This window comes from Pinus tabuliformis, chromosome X (assembly GCF_031772625.1).
Source record: "Pinus tabuliformis cultivar Carrire ecotype Pingquan chromosome X, CPIR1, whole genome shotgun sequence".
Classification (NCBI taxonomy): Eukaryota; Viridiplantae; Streptophyta; class Pinopsida; order Pinales; family Pinaceae; genus Pinus; species Pinus tabuliformis.
Genome location: NC_142308.1, coordinates 1,341,453,185 through 1,341,476,901, shown reverse-complemented (window position 1 = coordinate 1,341,476,901; position 23,717 = coordinate 1,341,453,185).

The following is a 23,717-nucleotide window of genomic DNA, read 5'->3' as shown; positions in this document are numbered from 1 at the left end:
TTCTTACTAGGTGTTTCCATTTTCTTTCTCCAAGGCATCAATTAATGATAATTATGCTTCACTATGCCCTTTGAATCACTTCAAACTAATTTTTCAACCCAAACTTTTGAAAATTTTTAAAAAGGCTACACAACTTTTTTTTCGCTTTGTAGGAGTTCGATATTGAATCTATTGTATCTCTATAATTATGGAGCTCCAAGACCTGAAATTTCATCCTACGGTATCCCTCTAAGTCATCTTTCCAATTCCATGAGTCGGATCACAATTAGATTCTCCAAGAAAGATTTATGCCCAATATCCCAATATGGCTTGATTATATACCTTTTCAGTAGAGCGAACTTATAGGAAGTGCCACGTGCTACTGTTTGGAACGCCGGATATAAAAATAATACATAGAAAACTATAGTCCATCCTATTTCTATAAATTCTTACGAAATTTCAATCTGATGCTGAGAGAGAAAGTTATGATTATTTTCCCAAAGTCACCTGTTTGGGATGTAATTTGGGAGCCTGCAAAAACCCTAACTTCCTTGGATCATATCTCCAAAAATATAGTGAGAAAATATTAGAAATTTGGACCTGAGGTTCATCGAGATTTCGGCTCAAATGGATTTTAATTTCATATTCTGAAATGTCATAGAAAACAAGTTATAGCGAAAATATCGCGATGACCTGTTTGGAGCATCGAAACCCTATAATCCAAAGCTATGATAGCAAATGTTAAGAAACTAACTCACAAAAATATAGAAAAGATAGATCAACGACTTGAAAATCAGCCTCTTCAAGGGGGAAACCTCCTTTAAATTACACAAATGAATAATTCTTGGATGATACAAATGACAAAACCTCCTTTCTATATATAGGAGTCTAAGGGGTCACAATATAATCAAAGGCAACATAACAATAATAATATAAAGGCACAACAATAAAAATAGTTGGATTTTATGGGGCACAATAATAAAATTATGGGGAAAATAGGGGCACAACAATAACAATAAGGTCTATAATGAAAATACTAACTGCAGAATCACTAGTATTATAGGGACCTAACATTCAATAACTAGGTTACATCATTGATGAGCGGGGTGTGCCTGTGGACCCAGCGAAGAACAAGTTATATGGGATTGGCCAACCCCACCCACTCTAATAGAGCTCTGCATATTTTTAGGTCTTGCTAATTTCTACCATAGTTTTGTGTTGGGTTTCTATATCACTTGGCCTTTGATTCAAGTAACTAAGGGTGAAGCAGAAGAAAATTTATTTTGGTTTGAATCCCAATAGAAGGCATTTTTCGAGTTAAAGCATCGCCTCTGCTTCGCACCAGTAATCACATTACCAGACCTTCAAAAATCATTTGATATTGAGACAGATGCCTTCAACTATGTTATTTGTGCAATTCTTACTCAACAGAGGCATCCAATAGCATATCATAGTGAGACACTTTTAGACAGAGTCCATAAGTATCCCACCTATGAAAAAGAGATGTATTTCATTGTGCAGGCTTACTGACAATGGAATAATTACATTATGGGGAAGGAAACGATCATCCACACATACCACCGACCCCTGTAGTTCATACAGATACATGGAAAGTTGCAGAAAGATCACCATCAAAAATGGGACACATAGTTGCAACAGTTCCATTTGAACATTAATTATAAGAAGTGAAGCATCAATAATGTTGTAGATTGCCTTAGCTAATCATTGGTCATGGTAGTGACCATTGTGTTCGACTCTTATGGACACGAGACTTTGGAATGACCACACCTTTACAAGAGTGATCCAAAAATTTGGCACCACATACCAGATGCTCCTGGAAGGTAAGCATGTTCCAGACTTTCACCTATAGGATGTGCTATTATGTCACCTGTGACACCTTTGTGTACCTTAGAGGAAGTGTGCCAAGATGATTTGGGACACACACTATAGTCGAGTAGTTGGAAATTTTGGGGTGGATAAGAAAGCGTAAGTATTGCATAAATATTTTTATTGTCCAAACCTTCGATATGATGTTGGAAAGTACATCAAATCAAGAATAAAGGCTTGTATACTCCTCTTCCTACTCCTATATAGCCCTAGGAATCCATCTCCATGTATTACATGTCAGGCCTTCCTTATACAAACCATGGCAATGATTATGTTTTCATGGTCATCGACAAATTCTCTAAGATGGCCATTTTTTTGCCCTGCAAGAAGAGTATATCAGCAAAACCCACTACCAAACTCTTATTTGAATGAGTGTGGGTACAATTTGGGATACCATAGTCCATTATCTCTAATTGGGACAGCTGGTTCCTAACTGCATTCTAGTCAATCCTCTGGTTGTTCTTGCATACAAGCTCACTAAGTTAACTACCTTTTACCCCCAAACTTATGGCCAAACAGAGGCTGTCAACAGAATGATCATGCACATCTTGCGCATGTACAACTTGAAGCACCTAGACGCATGGGATGAGAGTCTCCCCCATTTCCAACATAGCTACAATAAGGATCCCCACAACTCAACTGGCTACAACCCCTTTCAGGTGGGACTGGGATTCCAACCACTATGTCCCATTGATATTGCCATACCATTTGTAACTACCTCATGTCCAATTTGAAGTAGATAGGGATAATATTTCCATTGAGAAAATTCAACACATCTGCCAACAGGTCCATTACATATTAGACAAATAAAATGAAAAGTACAAGAAGCATCATGGTCAACATTGGGTGCCACACATGTTCGAGGTGGGCGACAAAGTTTGGTTACATTTGCAGAAGGAGCACCTTGCTAGGCACCACTGAAAGCTTCACCCACTCCAATATGGACCTTACACCATCAATAATGCTAAAGGGGACAATTATTTCAAGCTCAACATTCCACCATTCCTTGGCCTACACTGACTATTCAATGAGGATCGGATGCGGCCATACTTTCCACCATTTTCGGAAACATATGACATTGCTGAGTAGTGGAAACCAACATAGCGCAACCCAAGTTGTATCTAACATGCCAAGATTGATAAGATCATCAACATATAGATCAAGAATACTCATTAACAAGGGATCCATCTTTATTGACTTATCAAAGCAGGCCAACTCCCTCACCAAGGCAAGTGGCTCACCAGGGACCAGGTTCAATAGAAATTTCCTCGCCTCACAGAGGCTCTCCATGCAATGGGGACCGTTGATTCCTAAGGGGGGGAAATTGATCCATGCAGATATTGGTGGCCACCTACCTATTCTACCTAGACCTCTAGTCAGTTTCATCATTTTCCTTGATTATAGCAGCATTTACTATTTTTAGCATTTTTGTGGGTCCTGAACTTCTAGAGTTGTTTTAACCCCCTAAAAAACATTTTTTTGAGGTCTGTTGGAGGCCCAAATCCATAGGTAGGAACCTTCCACAAATACTATAGTACTTAGAGAGATGTTTCTAGCGAGGTATCGTACGCGCCAAATAAAGGTCATATGACCAACTTATGACCCTGAGAAGTTGGTTGCCCAGCTAATCCCAATGAAGCCCGCAAACTCTTGGCATTCCATATCCTAGGGTTAGGTTTTTAGTTATTTAGTGTTTCCCTTTGTTGTTCAATAATAAAATGTCCTTAAGTCTCATTCTAATAGAGTTTAGAGGTATGTAGCCACCACATATATTCTTAGAGATAAGATACCATCGCCTGAGCCAGTTTTTTTCCATTCTGCATGCAAGAATATTTCAGTTCTTTGATGTTAATGAAATGGAGTTTTATTTTTGCTACATCTTTATGTTTGTGTTTATATCTATGTTATATTGTGTTCCTGGATAAATCCGGATCACATGGAGTGCGCAAGGTGCATGAGATTGCATGCGAGGTTGCCCTTACAATTTTGGGAAAATGTTGTAGATATTGTTGTTTACCTAATAAAAATAGGGCCTTCAAGTTCCATGGGTGGTGGTATTCCACATGACGCATGGATAGTTAAAAGGGTAAAGTACTCATTTTTAAGGATTTTCAGTTGTGAAGCCTTTTTTCGCATCAACAAAGAAAATAGAACCAATCTTGATGCAAAATCAAATAATTATACCTTTATCGGATATGGTGTTAATGATTTTGGTTATCACTTATATGATTATGAAAACCAAAAAAGCATTAGGATAATATATGTCATATTCAGTGAAAGGGTCTTGTATAAGGATCAAATGTAGGAAAAGAAACAGGAAAAAGAAAACAAAGAATAAGCAGTGCTTGATGAGATCGCAAAAAAGTAAATGTGTCTGAAAATCATAATGATTAGCAGCCACAACAAAAACAACAAGAAAAACATCAACAAAAACATAAAACACCTAAAAATGGTGTTAGAAGATCTATGAGGATAAGTAGACCCCCACTAACAATACTCTCTTTCACTATATTATGTATTATTGACTGATCCTGGTGAACGAAAAATATATGAAGAAGCAATGCACGTAGAAACTAGGAATAAGTGGGAGCAAGCCATGGAAGAAGAGATGGAATCTTTAATGTATAACTAGACTTGGGACTTAGTCAAGTTTCTCACAAGTAATACAACGTTGCAGAATAAATGTATTTACAAGTTGAAGGAAGAAGATGGAGGTAAGAAAAGGTATAAGGCTAGACTTTTGGTGAAGTGGTTTGCCCAAAATAAATGTATAGACTTTGATGAACGTTTTTCTCCTATTGTTAAAATGACTTCAATAAAAACTACTTTAAGTCTAGTGGAAACAAAATATTTGTGTGTTTAGAAGTTAGATGAAAATACAACCTTTCTCCATGGGGATTTGTAGGAATAAATATATATGCAACACCCACAAGGGTATGAGGTCAAAGGAAAGGAGAAATTAGTGTGAAAACTAAAGAAGAGCTTGTATGTATTAAAATAGGTTCCAAGGTAGTGGTATCTAAATTTGATAGGTTTATTTCTGAACAAGGTTAAACTAGATGTCGCTTTAACCATTGTGTTTATCTTAAAAACAAAAATGATAGGAATTATATTATATCTCTATTGTATGTAGATGACATGCTTATTGTAGGGTGTAACATGCAGGAAATAAATGTGCTCAATGGAAAATTGGAAAATTCATTTGCAATGAAGGATATGGTTGCTACAAAATAAATCCTTTGTGTGAGAATAACTAGAGATAGGAAAAATTCCAAATTAACATTTTCTTAGAGCGAGTACATAGAAAAGGTGTTGGAAAGATTTAATATGAAGAATACAAAACTAGTTAGTACACCATTGGCTAGAAATTTCAAACTAAGTAAGGAGATGTGTCCTAAGACTTAGGAAAAGATGGATTATATGTGTAAAGTTCCATATGCATAAGTAGTTGGAAGTTTAATGTATGCAATGGTATGCACAAGGCCTTATATTGCACATGTAGTGGGAGTTGTAAGTAGGTATATGAACAATCTAGGAAAAGAGCATTGGATGGTAGTGAAGTGAATTCTCACGTATTTGGGTGGTACCACAAATCAATCATTATGCTTTGGTGGTTCAAAAATTTCTCTATAGGGATATGTTTATGTAGATATGCTAGGTGATAGAGATAATAGGTGAAGCACCACAGGGTATGTGTTTACTGTAGGTGGAAAAAATTTCAGTTGGGTTTCAAAATTGCAAAACATTGTTGCACTTTCAATAGCAAAAGTAAAGTATGTTGCTGTTACAAAGGCTAGTAAAGAAATGATTTGGTTACAAAGGTTTATGGATTAATTGGCTAGGAAGAAGGATATGGGAAGGTTATATAGTGACATATAGAGTGTCATTCATCTTACAAAGAACTCAACATTTCATTCCAAGAATAAACCTATAATACTCAAGTACCATTTCACACAGTCAATTTTGGAAGGTGGATAGTCTAAGATGAAAAAGAAACATACTAGCCAAAATCCTACAGATATGTTAACAAAGATTGTAATCAGGGAAAATTGAGTTTCTTCTTAGTCTCAATTAGTGTTCAAGTATGATGATGAAGATGAAAAATAGTTAGGTCCAAAGTGGAAGTATTTTCCAACAAGTGAAGTAGTGATGGAGTTGGTATAATCAGTCTCCAAGTGGGAGATTATTGGGTGTGCAGCCTGATTATCTTCTAGATCCAGAGGTCTCGTTTTAGTGAGGCGTATACCCTAGGAATACTATATAACCCTCCATGTGGGGTGTGTAGGTGGGACTTGTCCCTCCCGTAGTGCTCTGGGGGATATCGGGCCCTTGAAGCTAAAAATAGATGAAAAATTTCCTTGTAAAATATTATAAGTTTGTAGTAAATATGGGTCATTCATTAGGTAGCTGATATGATGGTGGAAGTTTTATAGATATATTTGGGCACTAAAACCCCAATATTATATGGCGATAGACTAGGGCTCTCTAACCCCTAAAAGTGTTGTTTCATACCATAAAAAATCATGGTTGGTTGATTACATCATTCCCTAGAAGTTCCACCTAAAAAACCATCCAGAACTTGCCAAAACTGGACCATACTAACCGCTCCACTGTTAGGGTGTGATGCATACTGACTTCTACACTAGCCAGGTGTGATGCATATTGAAGAGGCCTTTTGTGGGATACGATGAGCGAGAATGGACAAATGTTCGAGACAATTTGCTAAGTGGATGCTCATGGAATCTTCTAGAAACTTCTCCTATGACACTTGCCTCTCTGAATTCGCCCAGGGATGAGTAAGAGATCCAAGAAATCTCCAAGTGGAACCAAGAACAACAAGTGGAATGACACTAATCAAAAAATCCAGAGATGACTCACACCTTTGCACACATCTATAAATGGATCCCTCATCTGAGAGATCTAGAGGCTGGAATTTTGTAATTTGCAAGGAAGTGCCGATAATTTGTCTTTGTGAAAGAACATTGTATTGTTGGGTGATCTTGCTTTTCATGAGGTGAAGAGGGCTTTGATGCTGGGAGGATGATGCTGGATCAGACAGCTGGGTTGTAATACTCCCTTCATGTTTAATAAGGTTCTTTGAGTTTTCCTCCATACAATCATGTATTTGTGAATGCCATTGTATGTTCATTGTATTTCTTATTCTGTAATGCTTATGGTATAACAGATCAAGATTCTTTGATGGTGTTTTGTTACTTTGTTTCTATAGGTATTCTCTAAGTAGGATAAGTAGGAGAGGAGTTGCAAGATCTGTCAAAGGGGAGGGAGATCAAGCAAGGAGTTAAGGAAAAGATCTAGGTTGGTTCCTTTGTCTCTCTCTTGTCTATAATACATAGAGAAAATCCCAAATTGCTTTGATTGTTTTTTTCTAGGATAGCTGCCAATCCTAGAGGGCTAGCGAATCGAAAAAACACTAGTTTTCCCAGAAACAAAATGTCGACTCCACTAGGGACTGAATAAATGTTTTTTTTTTTGTTTTTGTTTGTTTATAAACTATAGACGGAGCCTGAAGTTAGCCAGATAACCTTCGAACTACTCTTGCTCTGCAATTGCATAGTAGATGAATGCTGATTCATTCAATCTCTGGTTTAGCTTATGAAATGAGCATTAGACTTACAAGCATTCTAGATGCCCTTTGGTAGATCAGTAACCTCTCAAGATCATTCCTCTGTACTTTTCTCTTTACTGTCCACCATAGCTCAGCACAACTCACTGAAATCAGCTGCAAATTTGAGCCAAAACCCATCTCAGTTGTGCTCCCTGGCCCATCGCACTGTCTGTCACTGTCAACCAGTATGCATCACACTTCCTGAGTGTAGCAGGTGTGATTCATACTTGTTTCTGTGAAGCATAGGTGCAATGACTAACTGAACCTATTTCCCTCCTTGAAATTTGGCATTTTCTGTCCTTGTTTTCAGCTCTGTTTAGTTGTTTTTGCTACTTATGAACTGTACCTCATTACTGAAGCCTGCTTGTAGTACATAGTTCAGCCTCTGTTGATTAGGATTAATAAATGTTTTTATGTATCTATCCATCATTTACAATCCTTTGTTGAAAATTCAATCTGTCATTTTGGTGCAAGAAGTGTCATAACTATCATTTTGTGTCAAAAATAGAAGTGTCATGAAGTCCTCCTTCACTGGATAGTCGATTGAACTTTTTGTCATGTATTTGATTTGATTTGTTGATGCTTGAAGTGTAAAAATCATTTTCTATTCGAAATTGAAAAGTGTCGTTTAGCGTTCCTTTCTATTTTGAAAAAGAGATTGTCGAAATGTCGCTTTGAGTAAAAATATTTCAGATCTTTGCTCTACTTAGTTTTCCTTTTTGGCATTCTTCACATTAAGGGGAATGAAAAACAAATACATGCATTTGCATTTGCATTTAGACTATGTGCGAAAAATGATTTAGGAAAGTGCATTTAGTGTGTGCTCTTTGCTTTTTGTTTGAAGGAAATTGAATCTTCTTTTCCTGGTAGCTAGGATTTTCATTGCTCAAAATAAACAACGATTGTTTATCATTGTAGATTGGATTTTAGGAATTTTACATCTACATCACATGGTGAACCATTGAAAGGCAAACTCTTAAACAAGATCAACTCTAAAATAAATTTCAATGAACTTAACAACACTTTGGAACTTAACGCAACACATCTAGAGGTCTAGGCTAGAGACGTGTTCCAACGTCATAAAAACTAGTAACTATCGTTTTCATCGAAGGCTGGGTGATTGATCCTCTTTGATATGGAAAGTGATAGCACAGACTTGTGCACCCCGTACCATCGTATACATATTGGGAGACCACAAAAGGCTTATATCCTTTATCCATAGGAAATTATGTATGCTACCCTATCGATCGCAATGCACTGAAAACAACATTCGGGAAGATTGACTGCCATACATAAGTCCTTGGTAATTTCTCTTTAATTTATCACCAAGGTGTATATCGCAGTTTTACGATTGGTTTGGTAATTTCTCTGTCTAGATTTCTAGAGTAGTCACTTTCGTTCCTTTTCGACTCTTTAAAAGAAAAGGTCCATCTAAGCACTTGTCACTAGAGGCTCATTAAAAATCGAAGGGGACTAGAGTCATCTTTAGCTTTTTCTCGACTCTTAAAAATTGAAAAAGCAAAGTTGTGTCAAAGCGTCATTAAAATTTATTTAATTCAGAATAACATCCCTATTCCTTCATTGATCTTAGGTTGAGATATATGGAGACAAATTTGGGAACCACCAATCAAGGAATCCCTTTTGAGGGGAATCCTAGTCCATTTTTTTCTTGGGGAAATATTGGTGCTCCATATATGGCTACATTGTCCCTTCCAGGAATCACAATTGGCCTGCTAGTATGGCTATTCTCAACCTTCGTCATTAAAAACGCCGTGATTCCTCAGCAATCGAATCAACAACCAGTTGATACTGAAGTTGAACCTTCACCTTCTTCTTCGTTTGTTTCTCCCTCCCCTTCTTCCTCTTCACTTGGTGAAAATAGTGATGCTAGTAACCAGGTGACTCAGAAGAAAAATAAATGAAAGGAGAAGAAGAAGAAGTCAGTTAAGCAAGGGGGAAACCATGCAACATCTGGTGAAAATCTGCACACTAAGCTTTTCAAACCCAGAGATCCATGCATAATCTATAGAGGAGACCATTTTCATTGAGAATGTCCATGCATTCCTTGGATCTTGAGAGAATGTTCCCCTGTTTGCACCAAACGGTGTCATCAACCTCTGGTGATCATGTTGAAAGCACACCATCAACTAGTAATAGTGGGAAAAAAGGAAAGGTCAAAATTCCATGTAAGTTATGTGAAGGGGACCATAGCCTTCCTCGTTGTCCTTTTTTGGATGAAGCCAAAGGAGTCTTGAATAACCGTTCTGCTTCACCACAGTGACTTCCATCTGGATACAGGAAAATCTCCCCAAGTCCTTTACTAGTTGAAAATCTGACTGACATGACTCAACCGTCAGTCGAAACACCTATCGTTGAAAGTGAATCTTCTGAGTCCATACCAGACCAAAGTCAACAAGTCGAAATGGAAGTCGACCCAGTTTTACCTTCAGAAGGTCCACCTTCAGATGATACCGTTCCTAAAGAGTGTGAGAACGATACCATTCAAATTTTTTTTGTTACTTCAGAGTCCAATGAACTTGGGGGCAATTCGCCTATTCCTTCATGACAGGAATAGAATCCCCCAGTTCCTGTGACTCAAGGAGTTAATTCAACCATTTATCCAGTACCCCCTCCAAGTAGTCTAGTCACTTCCTTCGACTGGAATCGACTAGCAAGATCCCGCCTTCCTTCTTATGTACCATTCCAGATCATAGTACAAGTTTACAAAATCATCATGTCTGGCACTATCATAGATGAAAGGGTATTAGTGAGTATCCTTTCCTCAACTGCTTGGAAAGCGCCTGGTTCGCCATAGCTTATGCCTGTTAGACATAATTTGTCAGGCTTTAACAAAGGAACCAGTCGACCTTTAGGGATCCTTCGTAAGTTACCAATAACTTTGGGAAGGAAAACCATTCATTTGAATGTGATGGTAGTCCAAGGACCATTAGATTATAATCTACTCCTGGGACGTGACTATGTTTATAACATGGAGGCTATTGTTTCAACACTCTTTCGAGTGATGTGTTTCCCACATGAAAGCAAAATTGTCACTGTTGACCAGCTTTCATTTCCTGATTCAAACACAGCTTCAAGTCAAAAATCATCCCTAAATGGTCCTTTTGCGTTGACAGTATCTCTTCAACCTTCATTCCATCCACCTAATTACCACAAGTAGTCTGGTGAATGTAACAAAGCTTAGGGGGAATGCACCCTTGTCTGCTCTGGTAGATGAACCCAGCTGAAAAGATAGGTTTCCCTGTAGGTTATGTGATTGGAAGTGCCATCCCACACCATTCACCTTTTTCCACTTTGTGGATGAAGCCCATGAAGTGTTTTGTCTAAATGCTGATGAAACCATCCTACCATATGAATTTCCCTGTAAGTTAAGTGACTGGTCTGACACACCATTCACCTTTGTCTATTTTGTGGACAAAGCCAAGGAAGCGTTTTGTCTGCTCTGTTGACGAAAAGAATCCTGTTTAACCACAGTGATTTCCATATGGTTACTGGAGACTCTCCTTTTCTCGATGCCTGGGGGCATGCAAGCCTTTTTATGCAAGCTAAAAATGACCAATTTCATTTGTTTTAGCTTTTTAGTTTTTTTTTAACTTCTTAGCTTTTTAACTTCTTAGGTTAGGTGATTGGTCTGACACACCATTCACCTTTGTCTATGCCGCATATGAAGCAAAGGAAGTGTTTTTTCCAACCACTGATGAAACCATCCTACCTAACCTCAATAGTTCCTTAGCTTTTTAGTTTTTTCTAGAGTTTTAGTTTCTCTAGCTTTTTAGTTTGGTCATTTCTAGCTTACACAAAAAAAATAAAAATAATGAGTAATGTTATCGCATGGTTCAAGCTTGTTAAAAAATAAACCTACCATTGAGCATGTTGTCGCATGGTTTAAGCTCGTTGAAAAATAAACCTACCATTGAGCATGTTGTCGCATGGTTTAAGCTCGTTAAAAAATAAACCTACCACTGAGCATAGTTTCCCCCAGTTCAAGCTCGTTAAAAAATGAATCCACCTTCGGTAAATAACCTTTGGGATTGCTCTGCTATCAGCCTTTTGAGCGTTGGTTGTGTTCTTGCCATCACCTCTATTCTTTTGGCTGATCATACGCTTCCACTTGATTGTTTACCATTTTGAGAAATAGCTGCGACGAGTGGTCCTGTTAGCCAACCTCTTCACATCAACATGTTTTGAGAAGTTCCAAGCTCACCTGGAACCAGTTTGCTACCCTAAATGCCACTCGTTCCTAAAAAACGAGTCTCCTTTAAACTTTTTTCAGACTTGTTAAATATTAAAAGATTGTCGAGCTATTGGCCTTTCCAGCTTGTTAAAGTAAGGGGAAGTACCATCCCTACTGTATATTTAACCTTTTTCAGACCTGAAGGATTATCTCATGAAAAAGTTTGAGCACTTTTCTTTTCGACTTGCTAAAGCGAGCGAAGAGTCATCCCTTTTGTATTATTTTATCCTTTTTCAGAATTAAGGGATTACGCTATGAAAATGAACAATTGGAGTTTCCTTTTTGTCCCTTTTCAAACTCTCTAAACACAAAAAGGATCAAGTTATCCTTGTCGTTAAACTCATTAAAACAATAGTGACAAACTTGTCCACCCAGAAAAGAATGAGTTTCACTGCTGCTAGGCTGGCTAAAACACAACGACAGGTTTGCTGAAAGGGAAAAATATAGAACAAGCATATGTTATCCTCCTCAAGCTTGACAAAAATAAAGAGGTACTAGTCAGCAATGACTTGGGAAAAAGGGAAGAAAACTTGAAGAATTTTATGCTAGCAGGTCATTCTTGAACATGACACTTTCACTCCATCACCATGATTGGGTCGGGTTGGGTATTCCGTTCACCGGCCATATCACCATTGGTCCTCCATACCATCCATATTTTGGGGTTAACACTACCAATCCATATCAGTGTCGCTGATATGTTCAAGAGAAGTCATTCAGTTAAGAATTCGCTCTCCAGATAATGCCTCATCCACTGCAATACCTTCACCCTCCATTTTTCATGATCGCCATTCCTGAACCTCATGTCGTCAGATCGTTTTCACCTCCAAAAAATCATTTGTTTCATTTCAGCTCGTAGATGTCGGATACATTAAGGCCATCCTACGACGGGTCACTTCTTGTCGACATTAGCTCATTATCCAAGAAGTCAACTTAGAAACAACCCTTTCAGTACTTTGAAGCTTGCATGCTTCAATGGCAAGTTTCTCACTTCCGGTGATAGGTTGACATCAATGGCCCTCGACCAAAAGATTTTGCGTGTGTTCGACATCAGATCCTATTTTCACACCACATGAATTGTATTGTAGTATCTTGAGGTTCATTATCATTATCGGTGATTCCTCTCGTGTCTCTTAATAGTTTACATTATTGGGTGGTAATCAGGCAATGTCTTTCCATGTTCGACTTCAGAACATCTTTTCACATGGATCGACTTGTACATCGAGCGAAGATTGAATGAGTTTGAAGACCCCGGATCTAGTTTCATCCATCTGGGTTGCAATATATTTAGGAATATAAAGACATCAAATGTATACAGAAGCTGCATAGATTCTCATCCAAGGCAGGGATGATGACTCTACATATAAGGAATCACTAGTCTGCAACTACAGACAATTATCTGTTCTATGTACATGAAAATGAATCTATAAAGCTAAGCATGGAAATGCCCACCTCAACTAGATCATGAAAATTATATGATGATGATGTATTGTATTGTATATTATACATGTCACCTTCTAGTTCAAATACCTCGGATCCTCATGATAAAGCATTTCACCTGACATCAAAATATTTACGACTTCATGATTTAGGAGGCAAATATTATAGACATATTTGGGCACTGAAACCCCAATCTTATATGTTGATAAAATAGGGTTCTTTAACCCCTAAAAGTGTTGTTTCATACCCTAAAAGATCATGGTCAGATGATTACATCATTCCCCAGAAGTTCCACCTAAAAAACCATCCAGAACTTGCCAAAACAAGACCATACTGACTGCTCCACTGTCAGGGTGCGATGCATACTGATTTCTACACTAGCCAGGTGTGATGCATACTGAAGAGGCCTTCTGTGGGGTGCGATGAGCAAGAATGGACAAATGTCCGAGATGGTTTGCTAAGTGGATGCTCATGGAATCTTCTAGAAACTTCTCCTATGACACTTGCCTCTCTGAATTCGCCCAGGGATGAGTAAGAGATCTAAGAAATCTCCAAGTGGAACCAAGAACAACAAGTGGAATGATACTAATAAAAAAACCCAGAGATGACTCACACCCTTGTACACATCTATAAATGGATCCCTCATCTGAGAGATCTAGAGGCTGGAATTTTGTAATTTGCAAGGAAGTGCAGATAATTTGTCTTTGAGAAAGAGCATTGTATTGTTGGGTGATCTTGCTTTTCATGAGGTGAAGAGGGCTTTGATGTTGGGAGGATGATGTTGGATCAGACAACTCGGTTGTAATACTCCCTTCATTTTTAATAAAGTTCTTTGATTTTTCCTCCATACAATCGTGTATTTGTGAATGTTGTTATTTGTGAATGCCATTGTATGTTCATTATATTTTTGATTCTACAATGCTTATGGTATAATAGATCAAGATTCTTTGATGGTGTTTTGTTACTTTGTTTCTATAGGTATTCTCTAAATAGGATAAGTAGGAGAGGAGTTGCAAGCTTTGTCAAAGGGGAGAGAGACCAAGCAAGGAGTTAAGTGGAAGATCCAGGTTGGTTCCTTTGTCTCTCTCTTATCTATCATACATAGAGGAAATCCCAAATTGCTTTTATTGTTTGTTTCTAGGATAGCTACCAATCCTAGAGGGCTAGCAGATCGAAAAGACACTAGTTTTCCCGGAAACATGAAGCCATGTTAATTAAGGGTTTTTTTCCTTAGAAGGAAAGCCTTGATTTATATGAGGTAATTGTATTGCGACCATATATTATTATTCTGAGCAAGAAAGAGAGAGGAGACTGTATGAGAATGAAGAGGAAATTACAACAAATCTTCTTTAGATTGTATCTCTTCACTTTGTTGGATAATATAAATGGAACGACTGGCTGTTTTTCGTGGATGTGGCCCAAACTGTGTGAAACATATATATATATATATATATATATATATATATCTATATATATATATATATAGATATATATATATATATATATATATATATATATATATATATATATGAGTCTCCCTTGTTTTATGCGTTTATGTTTTTGTGTTTCCACAATATTGTAAGTGTCTCATTGCTTCGATAATTATTTTCTAATAAATTTAAATCATCAAATCTCTTACTCTTATTTAAGAGTCGTGATAGGATGGAATTTCTTCTCTTTATTCTTGTAGTAGCTCATATGTAATTAGCATATTTCCCATTTTATCCTCTATAATTTCCATTCATTTTACATGTTCATGATTTTCCCTTTCCTTTCTGATTGCAAATATTTAGCCCACTATTTTATGGCGACCTTGAAGAACTTAATACTTTTTTCACAAATCATGGGTGGGATACCGAACACGATGCTCTCTCTAAGAATTATTTGTTAAATCATGAAAGGGAAGGGGGCCAACTTTAATCTCTTCTAAAATGTCTAGAGAAATTGGGCTATGATACAATGAGTTAACCAATATATTCTGAGAAAGGAATGAATATAAAATTATAATTCATTCTAATTAGCCATCAATATGTCCTAGTCTATATATATTTTTCTCCAAGTGAATCTACTAGCTAAGAGATTTATGTCCAACAAATTTAATTTGTGAGTGAGGTATTCTAAGTGTTCTTGAAACTAATATTTGACATGAAATCACCCTTTTTTCTCCTATTAATACAGGGTTATGTTAAAATCACCCCCCAATATCCATTTTTAACCAAACATAATGTCCCCAACGACGACTAAGGAATTCCAACATTTATTTTCTTTCTCTATACAATACAGTCATATGAAAAATGACCAAGGAACATACATGACTTGAAGTGATCTACTAAATATGAGTACGCAACCATTCAGGCTTTGATATATAATCTAATAGCGTAAGAAAATATTGATACCACATTGTGGATATCCTATTGGAAGCTCATGTTTCACTGAAAGAAAGAATCCCACTTCAATTCCAAATCTTATGTTGATTTTGGATATTCTCTTGATCCCTTGTTTCTCGATTGGAGCATGAGAATTAAGGGTCTCTCTTTATCAAATATTTCACTTCCTCCATTATTTTAGCCAACGCAAATCCCATGGATTTTAGTAGAGGATTCAAATTACTTTCTACGTGGGTATCCCCTTACTAAGGGGCTGAGTTGCATCCTTTTCTAATGTTTTGAAATCCTTCAAGGTTTAGATCTTAGCTTGCATGGATTCCCATTTCCTTGTATTTTTCTATTTTTTCTTTCCTAACTCTCTATTGGATCTCTATCAAATCTTCCAATGGAGCCTTTCTAGATATTTTTCCTTCTTTACCTATGACTTCTCATCCAAAAAAGACAGAATGGAAAGCCCCCAATTTAAGCTTTTAGGGGAGAAGAATTGCTCATCATCAGAAGAAAAATCCACAAATTATTTCTATAGGATTGGATCTTCTTCTAAAGGTGGAAAAGATTCATTTTTCTTGTTTGGTACATTTCCTACACCTATATTTGAACCTGATCATTAGTTTCAATAATTCCACTACTTCAGTCACTAAGTTGAGGGCCTCAAAGTTGTTTTCTTTCCCACTTTGTCCTTTTCTCATTCCTTCTCCTCCCGTTCATGTGAGTTTCTTTGGGGAATTTGGTATCTCCCATTGATTTCCAATCTGAAGTGGACGTTCTTGGCCGAAAGGCCACACTGAGAGTTGGGGGGTTGGTGAATCAGTGTGAGAACACTTTTACCATTTTAAAAATTTTCATAATCAAACAACTTTATAGAAATAAAATATAACCATAAGCATCATTTCATCATATAAAACAATACATCATAACATATCAAGAGGCCATCACATCTAAATGAGGCAAAAGATTTTACCTGGAAACCCATATGCAAGAAAACTCTAAATTCTTCTTCATAATATGCTTCAATTCATTACATAAAGTTGTAGGCTTTTACCTGCTAGAGAAAAATGCCTCCAACAAATGCAAGTTGCCACTTGCAATAGGCTACAACCCTATTGAGGTACCAACCTAAAAATAACGGAAGCATCTGCTCACTCTGAGCTACAACCTAAGGATACATCCTTCTCTAGGTTCTAACCTGATTCAGGCTCCAACCTCAATGATGAGAAGGCTCTAACCTCAATTATGAGAGGGCTCCAATATTTCTTAGGCTCCAACATGATTGAGGCTTTAACATTGATGATGACCAAGCTCCAACCTAATTTAGGCTCCAACCTTGATGACGAGTGGGTGCCAACCTACTCTTGCTCCAACCTTGATGGGGACACACACCTCCTTCAACTCCTTGTGGAACTCTATTTCATATCATTCTCAAATTGGATCCATTTTCATTATAAATAATTATCTGTTCATAAAGAGAAATAATCACAACCTATAAACACTATGCTATCACCATCATCTCAACCTACAAATATTGTCACTATTATCACTGCTACTATAACTTGCAAAATAATTTCACTCCAACAATCACAGTCACACACTGCAAATATTATTACCAATGAAAATACAATCATATCAATTGTTGGGTCCCTATAATACTAGTGATTACCCCATTACTATTGTAATTATAACCCTTATTTATATTGTTGTGCCCCTATTACCCCCATATTGTTATTTTTGTGCCCCATAGAATCCCTCTATTGTTATTTTTGTGGCTTTATATTATTATTGTTAGGTCGGTTGGATTATATTGTGACTCCTTAGACTCCTATATATAGAAAGGAGTTTTTGTCATTTGTATCATCCAAGAATTGTTCATTTATGTAATGTAAAGGAGGTTGCCCCCTCGAAGAGGCTGAATTCTAAGGCGTTGATCTATCTTTTCTATCTTTTCTTGAGTTGGTTTCATAACATTTGGTATCAGAGCTTTGGATTCTAGGGTTTCGCTGCTCCAAACAGGTCATCGTGGCATTTTTGCTATAACTTTTTTTCTGTGACGTTTCAGAAGTCGCAAAAAAAACCCATTTGAGAAGAATTGGCGATGAACCTTGGGTCCGAATTTCAGAGCTTTTTCGCGCGATATTTTCGGAGATATGATCTGAGGAAGTTGGCCTTTTTGCAGACTCATGAATTACATTCAAAACAGGTGACCGGGGGAAAATCATCATAACTCTCTCTCTGAGGATCGGATTGAAATTTCGTAAAATGGTACAGAAAGAGGACGGACTGTAGTTTCTTGTGTGTGTGTTTCAGATTCAAAGGTTGAAACAGTGACTCGTGGCACGTCATACAATTTCACTCTACTGAACCAGTCTAAAAGCAAGTCACTGTGGGAGATTTCACATAACTCTTCCTTGGAGAATCCAATTTGGCTCAAACTTGTGGCATTGGAAAGAGGACGTAGAAGGCTACTATAGGTCACAATTTTAGAACTAGATGATTGGAAAGTACAGAGATACATCAGAGGCAATATCAAGCTCCTACAAAGTGAAAAAAGGTGTGTAGATTTTTTTTAAATTTTTGCTTAAGCTTGGTTTGAAAATTTATTTTGAAGGAATTCAAAGGGCATAGTAGAGCATTATTATCGGTAACTGATGCCCCGAGGAAAGAAAATGCAAACACCTAGTAAGGAACCTGAAAGCTCTAGCATGACTCATGAAGAAGAGGAAGAAATGCAACATGATATATCAAAATTACAAGACCAAGTGCAACAACTGTCCCTTGCACAAAAAAGAACAGAATCTAAGATGGATGGTTTAAAGAAAGATGTAGAAGCTAAGATGGATGGTTTAAAGAAAGGTGTAGAAGCTAAGATGGACTGTTTAAAGAAGGGCGTAGAAGCTAAGATAGATGGCATGGAAGCTAAGGTGAATGGCATGGACGCTAAAATTGATGGCAGATGGAAGAATTGAAGATAAATATGAATAAGTTGCTACAAGAAATGGTCACTAAGGGTGAAAGAGTACTAAAGGAAACTCATGATGAGAACAAAAGAAATGTTAATCATGATTCCATAGACTCTAATGTTGGATCGAAGACTCACCATGTTCCAAAAATCGATATGAGGAAGTTTGATGGCAAGGATCCCGCCACATGGATATTACAGATGGAGCAATTCTTCGATCTCAATAATGTGCAAAACACACAAAAGGTACGTATGGCAACTTTATATTTGGAACCAAATCAGTTTGTATGGTATCAATGGCTTTGTTCTCGTAAACAATTTATCACTTGGGCAATTTTTACGGAAGAATTGATAGCACATTATGAGGATACAAAAAGCAACACTTTTTTTAGCCAATTGATAAGTCTCAAACAAAAGGGTTCAATAATGGAGCACATTGAGGAGTTCCAAAAATTGAACATAAGGGTAAAAGATATTCCAGAGGAGCATAGGATTGATGTGTTCATAGGGTCTTTAAAGGATAATATCCAACATGATGTGTGCCTTTGGGAACCTGATTCATTAGAGAAGGCATTCAGGTTAGCAAGAAAAATGGAAAGCAAAATTATGGCAACCAGGAAGCATACCATTCACAACTATAAAGACGGAAGTGTTGTTGCCCATAGTCTTCCACAACCTACAAGGTTGACACCACAACAATTGGAAGAAAAAAGAGCAAAAGGGCTTTGTTACAATTGTGATAGCAAATACACAAAAGGTCATAAGTGTGCTGAGAAGAAATTATTCTACATAGATTGTGAAGAGGAAGAAGAAAAGGAGCAAGAAAGGTCAAAAGAAGAGGATATATTCCAGGAACAAAGCCTAGATGAAGAACAAATAAATCCGACCATATCTTGTAATGCATTGGCGGGAATTACCACTCCTCAAACCATCAAGATAGAAGGACAAATCAAGAAGAAAAAGGTAATAGTGTTGATTGATTCAGGAAGCACCCACAATTTTATTCATTGTAGGGTAGCAAAAGAATTGAATTGCTTCCTATATCCAGCACCAGAGTGTCAAGTGATGATTGCAAATGGAGGAACAATAAATTGTTCTGGAAAGTGCCATAATATCAAGCTATCCATGGGAGAATATGTATTGACTAGCCCAATGCTTTCCATTCCAATGGGAGGTGCTGATGTTGTACTAGGAGTCCAATGGCTACAATCCTTGGGTACAATAGCTTTTAATTTTCAAGAACTTTTCATGAAATTTTCTGTGGAAGGAAAGGAAGTTGAATTAAGGGGTATTGCAGGGAAACCAGGAAAGATAATCAGCTCTAATGGCATGACAAAGCTTCTAAAAAAGGAGCAAAGAGGTGTAATTGCACAATTATGTTCGCTAGATGTTTCCACATTGGAATCATCTATTTCTCCAGATCTCCAAAAAGTCCTGGACAATCATTCCAAGGTATTTGAGACTCCCAAAGGTCTCCCACCTATGCGTGATCATGATCATGCTATTCATCTGATTCCAGGAAGTGTTCCTCCAAACATCAGGCCGTACAGATATCCCTATGTCCAAAAAAGTGAAATTGAACGTATGGTTGCAGAAATGCTAGAGGCTGGTATAATTCAACCGAGTCAAAGTTCTTTCTCAGCTCCAGTAGTATTGGTGCACAAGAAGGATGGATCATGGCGCATGTGTCCAGATTATAGGGAGCTCAACAAGCTCACTATTAAAGATAAGTTCCCCATTCCTGTCATTGATGAATTACTGGATGAATTGCATGGATCAATTTACTTCACCAAGTTGGATCTTCGTTCGGGATATCATCAAATCAGAATGAAGATTGAAGACATTCCGAAAACGGCATTTAGAACTCATGAGGGTCATTATGAATTTTTGGTCATGCCTTTTGGCCTTACCAATGCACCTTCAACATTTCAAGGTTTGATGAATTCAATTTTCAAACCATTCCTTAGAAAATTTGTGTTAGTATTTTTTGATGATATACTAATCTACAACAAGTCTTGGAAGGATCATGTTGAACATGTTGACAGGGTGCTACAACTATTGGAGGAGAAACAATTATATGCAAAAAGATCCAAATGTTTCTTTGGAGTCCAGGAGGTGGAATATTTGGGTCATATTGTATCTCATGAAGGAGTTAAGGTAGACCCTAGCAAAATTAAAGCCATTAAGGAATGGAAAATCCCCACATCCATAAAGCATCTGCGAGGATTTCTTGGGTTGACAGGGTATTATCGCAAGTTTGTTAAGAATTATGGGAGAATAGCAGCACCTCTAACAACATTATTGAAGAAAGATTCATTTTCATGGACTCCAGAAGCAACAAAGGCCTTTGAACATCTTAAAGAGGCAATGTGCCAAGCACCGGTCTTAGCTACACCGGACTTCACAAAAACCTTTATTGTGGAATGTGATGCTTCAGGAAATGGAATTGGTGCTGTTCTAATGCAAGATGAAAGACCCATTGCTTTTGAAAGTCGTCCAATCAAGGGAAAGTTTTTAAGCAAAGCTATTTATGAGAAGGAAATGTTGGCAATACTCCATGCACTTAAGAAATGGCGACCCTACCTAATGGGAAGACACTTCAAGGTAAAAACGGATCATGATAGCCTTAAATACTTTTTAGAACAAAGATTATCCTCTGAAGAGCAACAAAAGTGGGTCACAAAGATGTTGGGTTATGACTTTGAAATCATCTACAAAAAAGGGAAGCAAAATGTGGTGGCAGATGCACTCTCAAGAAAGGATGAGGATGTGGAAGCATTGTTGTGTGCCATTTCTATTATCCAACCAGATTGGATAAACGAAGCAAAGGAGGAATGGAAGAATGACGAAGAAGTGTGGGCACTTATTCGAAAGCTACAACAAGATTCCAGTACTTCTGATACATTTAGCTGGCAAAATGATTCGTTATGGTACAAAGATCGCTTATACCTCTGTAAGAATTCCCAGCTAAAACAAAAGATTCTTATGGAATTGCACACTTCTCCCTTAGGAGGGCACTCAGGATTTTTAAAAACTTACCACAGGGTTAAGAAGGAATTTTTTTGGGATGGCCTTAAATCAGATATTCAAAAGTTTGTGGCGGAATGTTTGGTTTGCCAACAAAATAAAGTTGAAACAATTAAGACACCGGGTCTATTACAACCTTTATCCATTCCAAGCCAACGTTGGGAGGAGGTTTCAATGGATTTTATCACAGGTTTACCCAAGTCTGAGGGAAAGAGTGTCATCATGGTGGTAGTTGACAGACTTACCAAGTATGCACACTTTTGTGCATTATCACATCCATTTAAAGCCAGTACAGTTTCTACTGCATTTATGGAAACAGTTCAAAAGCTACATGGAAACCCAAAGATTATTGTAAGTGACAGAGATCCCATTTTCACTGGAAATTTTTGGACAGAATTATTTTCTTGTCTTGGTACTCAGTTAGCTCATAGCTCATCTTATCATCCTCAATCTGATGGGCAAACTGAGATAGTAAACAAATGTTTGGAAGGATATCTTCGTTGCTTTGTATCTGATAAACAGACACAATGGGTCAAATGGTTGCCTCTGGCTGAATGGTGGTATAACACTTCCTTCCATACAGCAACAAAAATGACCCCATTTATGGCACTTTATGGGTATCAACCACCATCCATCACATCATATTTAAGAGAAAATTCTAAGGTTCAGGCAGTGGAACATCACATCGAACATCAACAACAAGTCCTCCAACTCTTAAAGGATAACCTCGTGTTGGCACAAAATAGAATGAAACAACAGGCAGATCAACATCGCAGTGAAAGAAGTTTTGATGTAGGTGATTGGGTATTCCTACGGCTACAACCATATAAGCAAATGTCCCTAAAGCAAGCTAAGAAGGATAATAAATTATCACCAAAGTATTATGGTCCGTACAAGGTGTTGCAAAAGATTGGTACTATGGCATACAAATTGGAGCTTCCTGCAGCTTCTCGATTGCACCCAGTTTTCCATGTTTCATGTTTAAAGAAGGTTATAGGCGACAAGCTCCCAGTTCAAACAATATTGCCAGAACTTGACGAGGAAGGAAAAATTATATTGGAACCGGAAGCAGTCACAGAAACAAGAACTCGACAGCTACGAAATCGATCAATTTCAGAGTATCTTATCAAGTGGAAGAACTTATCCGCTGAAGATTCCACATGGGAGATGAGAATTTTATGCAGAAGTATCCAGAACTACTCAAGCGTTGAGGACAACACTTTTTTGAAGGAGAGGGGCATGTTGGGTCCCTATAATACTAGTGATTACCCCATTACTATTGTAGTTATAACCCTTATTTATATTGTTGTACCCCTATTACCCCCATATTGTTATTTCTGTGCCCCATAGAATCCCTCTATTGTTATTTTTGTGGCTTTATATTATTATTGTTAGGTCGACTGGATTATATTGTTACTCCTTAGACTCCTATATATAGAAAGGAGGTTTTGTCATTTGTATCATCCAAGAATTGTTCATTTATGTAATGTAAAGGAGGTTGCCCCCTCGAAGAGGCTGAATTCTAAGGCGTTGATCTATCTTTTCTATCTTTTCTTGAGTTGGTTTCATAAGCATCATTTCATCATATAAAACAATAAATCATAACCTATCAAGAGGCCATCACATCTAAATGAGGCAAAAGATTTTACCTGGAAACCCATATGCAAGAAAACTCTAAATTCTTCTTCATAATATACTTCAATTCATTACATAAAGTTGTAGGCTTTTACCTGCTAGAGAAAATTGCCTCCAACAAATGCAAGTTGCCACTTGCAATAGGCTACAACCCTATTGAGGTACCAACCTAAAAATAATGGAAGCATCTGCTCACTTTGAGCTACAACCTAAGGATACATCCTTCTCTAGGTTCTAACCTGATTCAAGCTCCAACCTCAATGATGAGAAGGCTCTAACCTCAATTATGAGAGGGCTCCAACATGATTGAGGCTTTAACATTGATGATGACCAAGCTCCAACCTAATTTAGGCTCCAACCTTGATGATGAGTGGGTGCCAACCCACTCTGGCTCCAACCTTGATGGGGACACACACCTCCTTCAACTCCTTGTGGAACTCTATTTCATATCATTCTCAAATTGGATCCATTTTCATTATAAATAATTATCTGTTCATAAAGAGAAATAATCACAACCTATAAACACTATGCTAT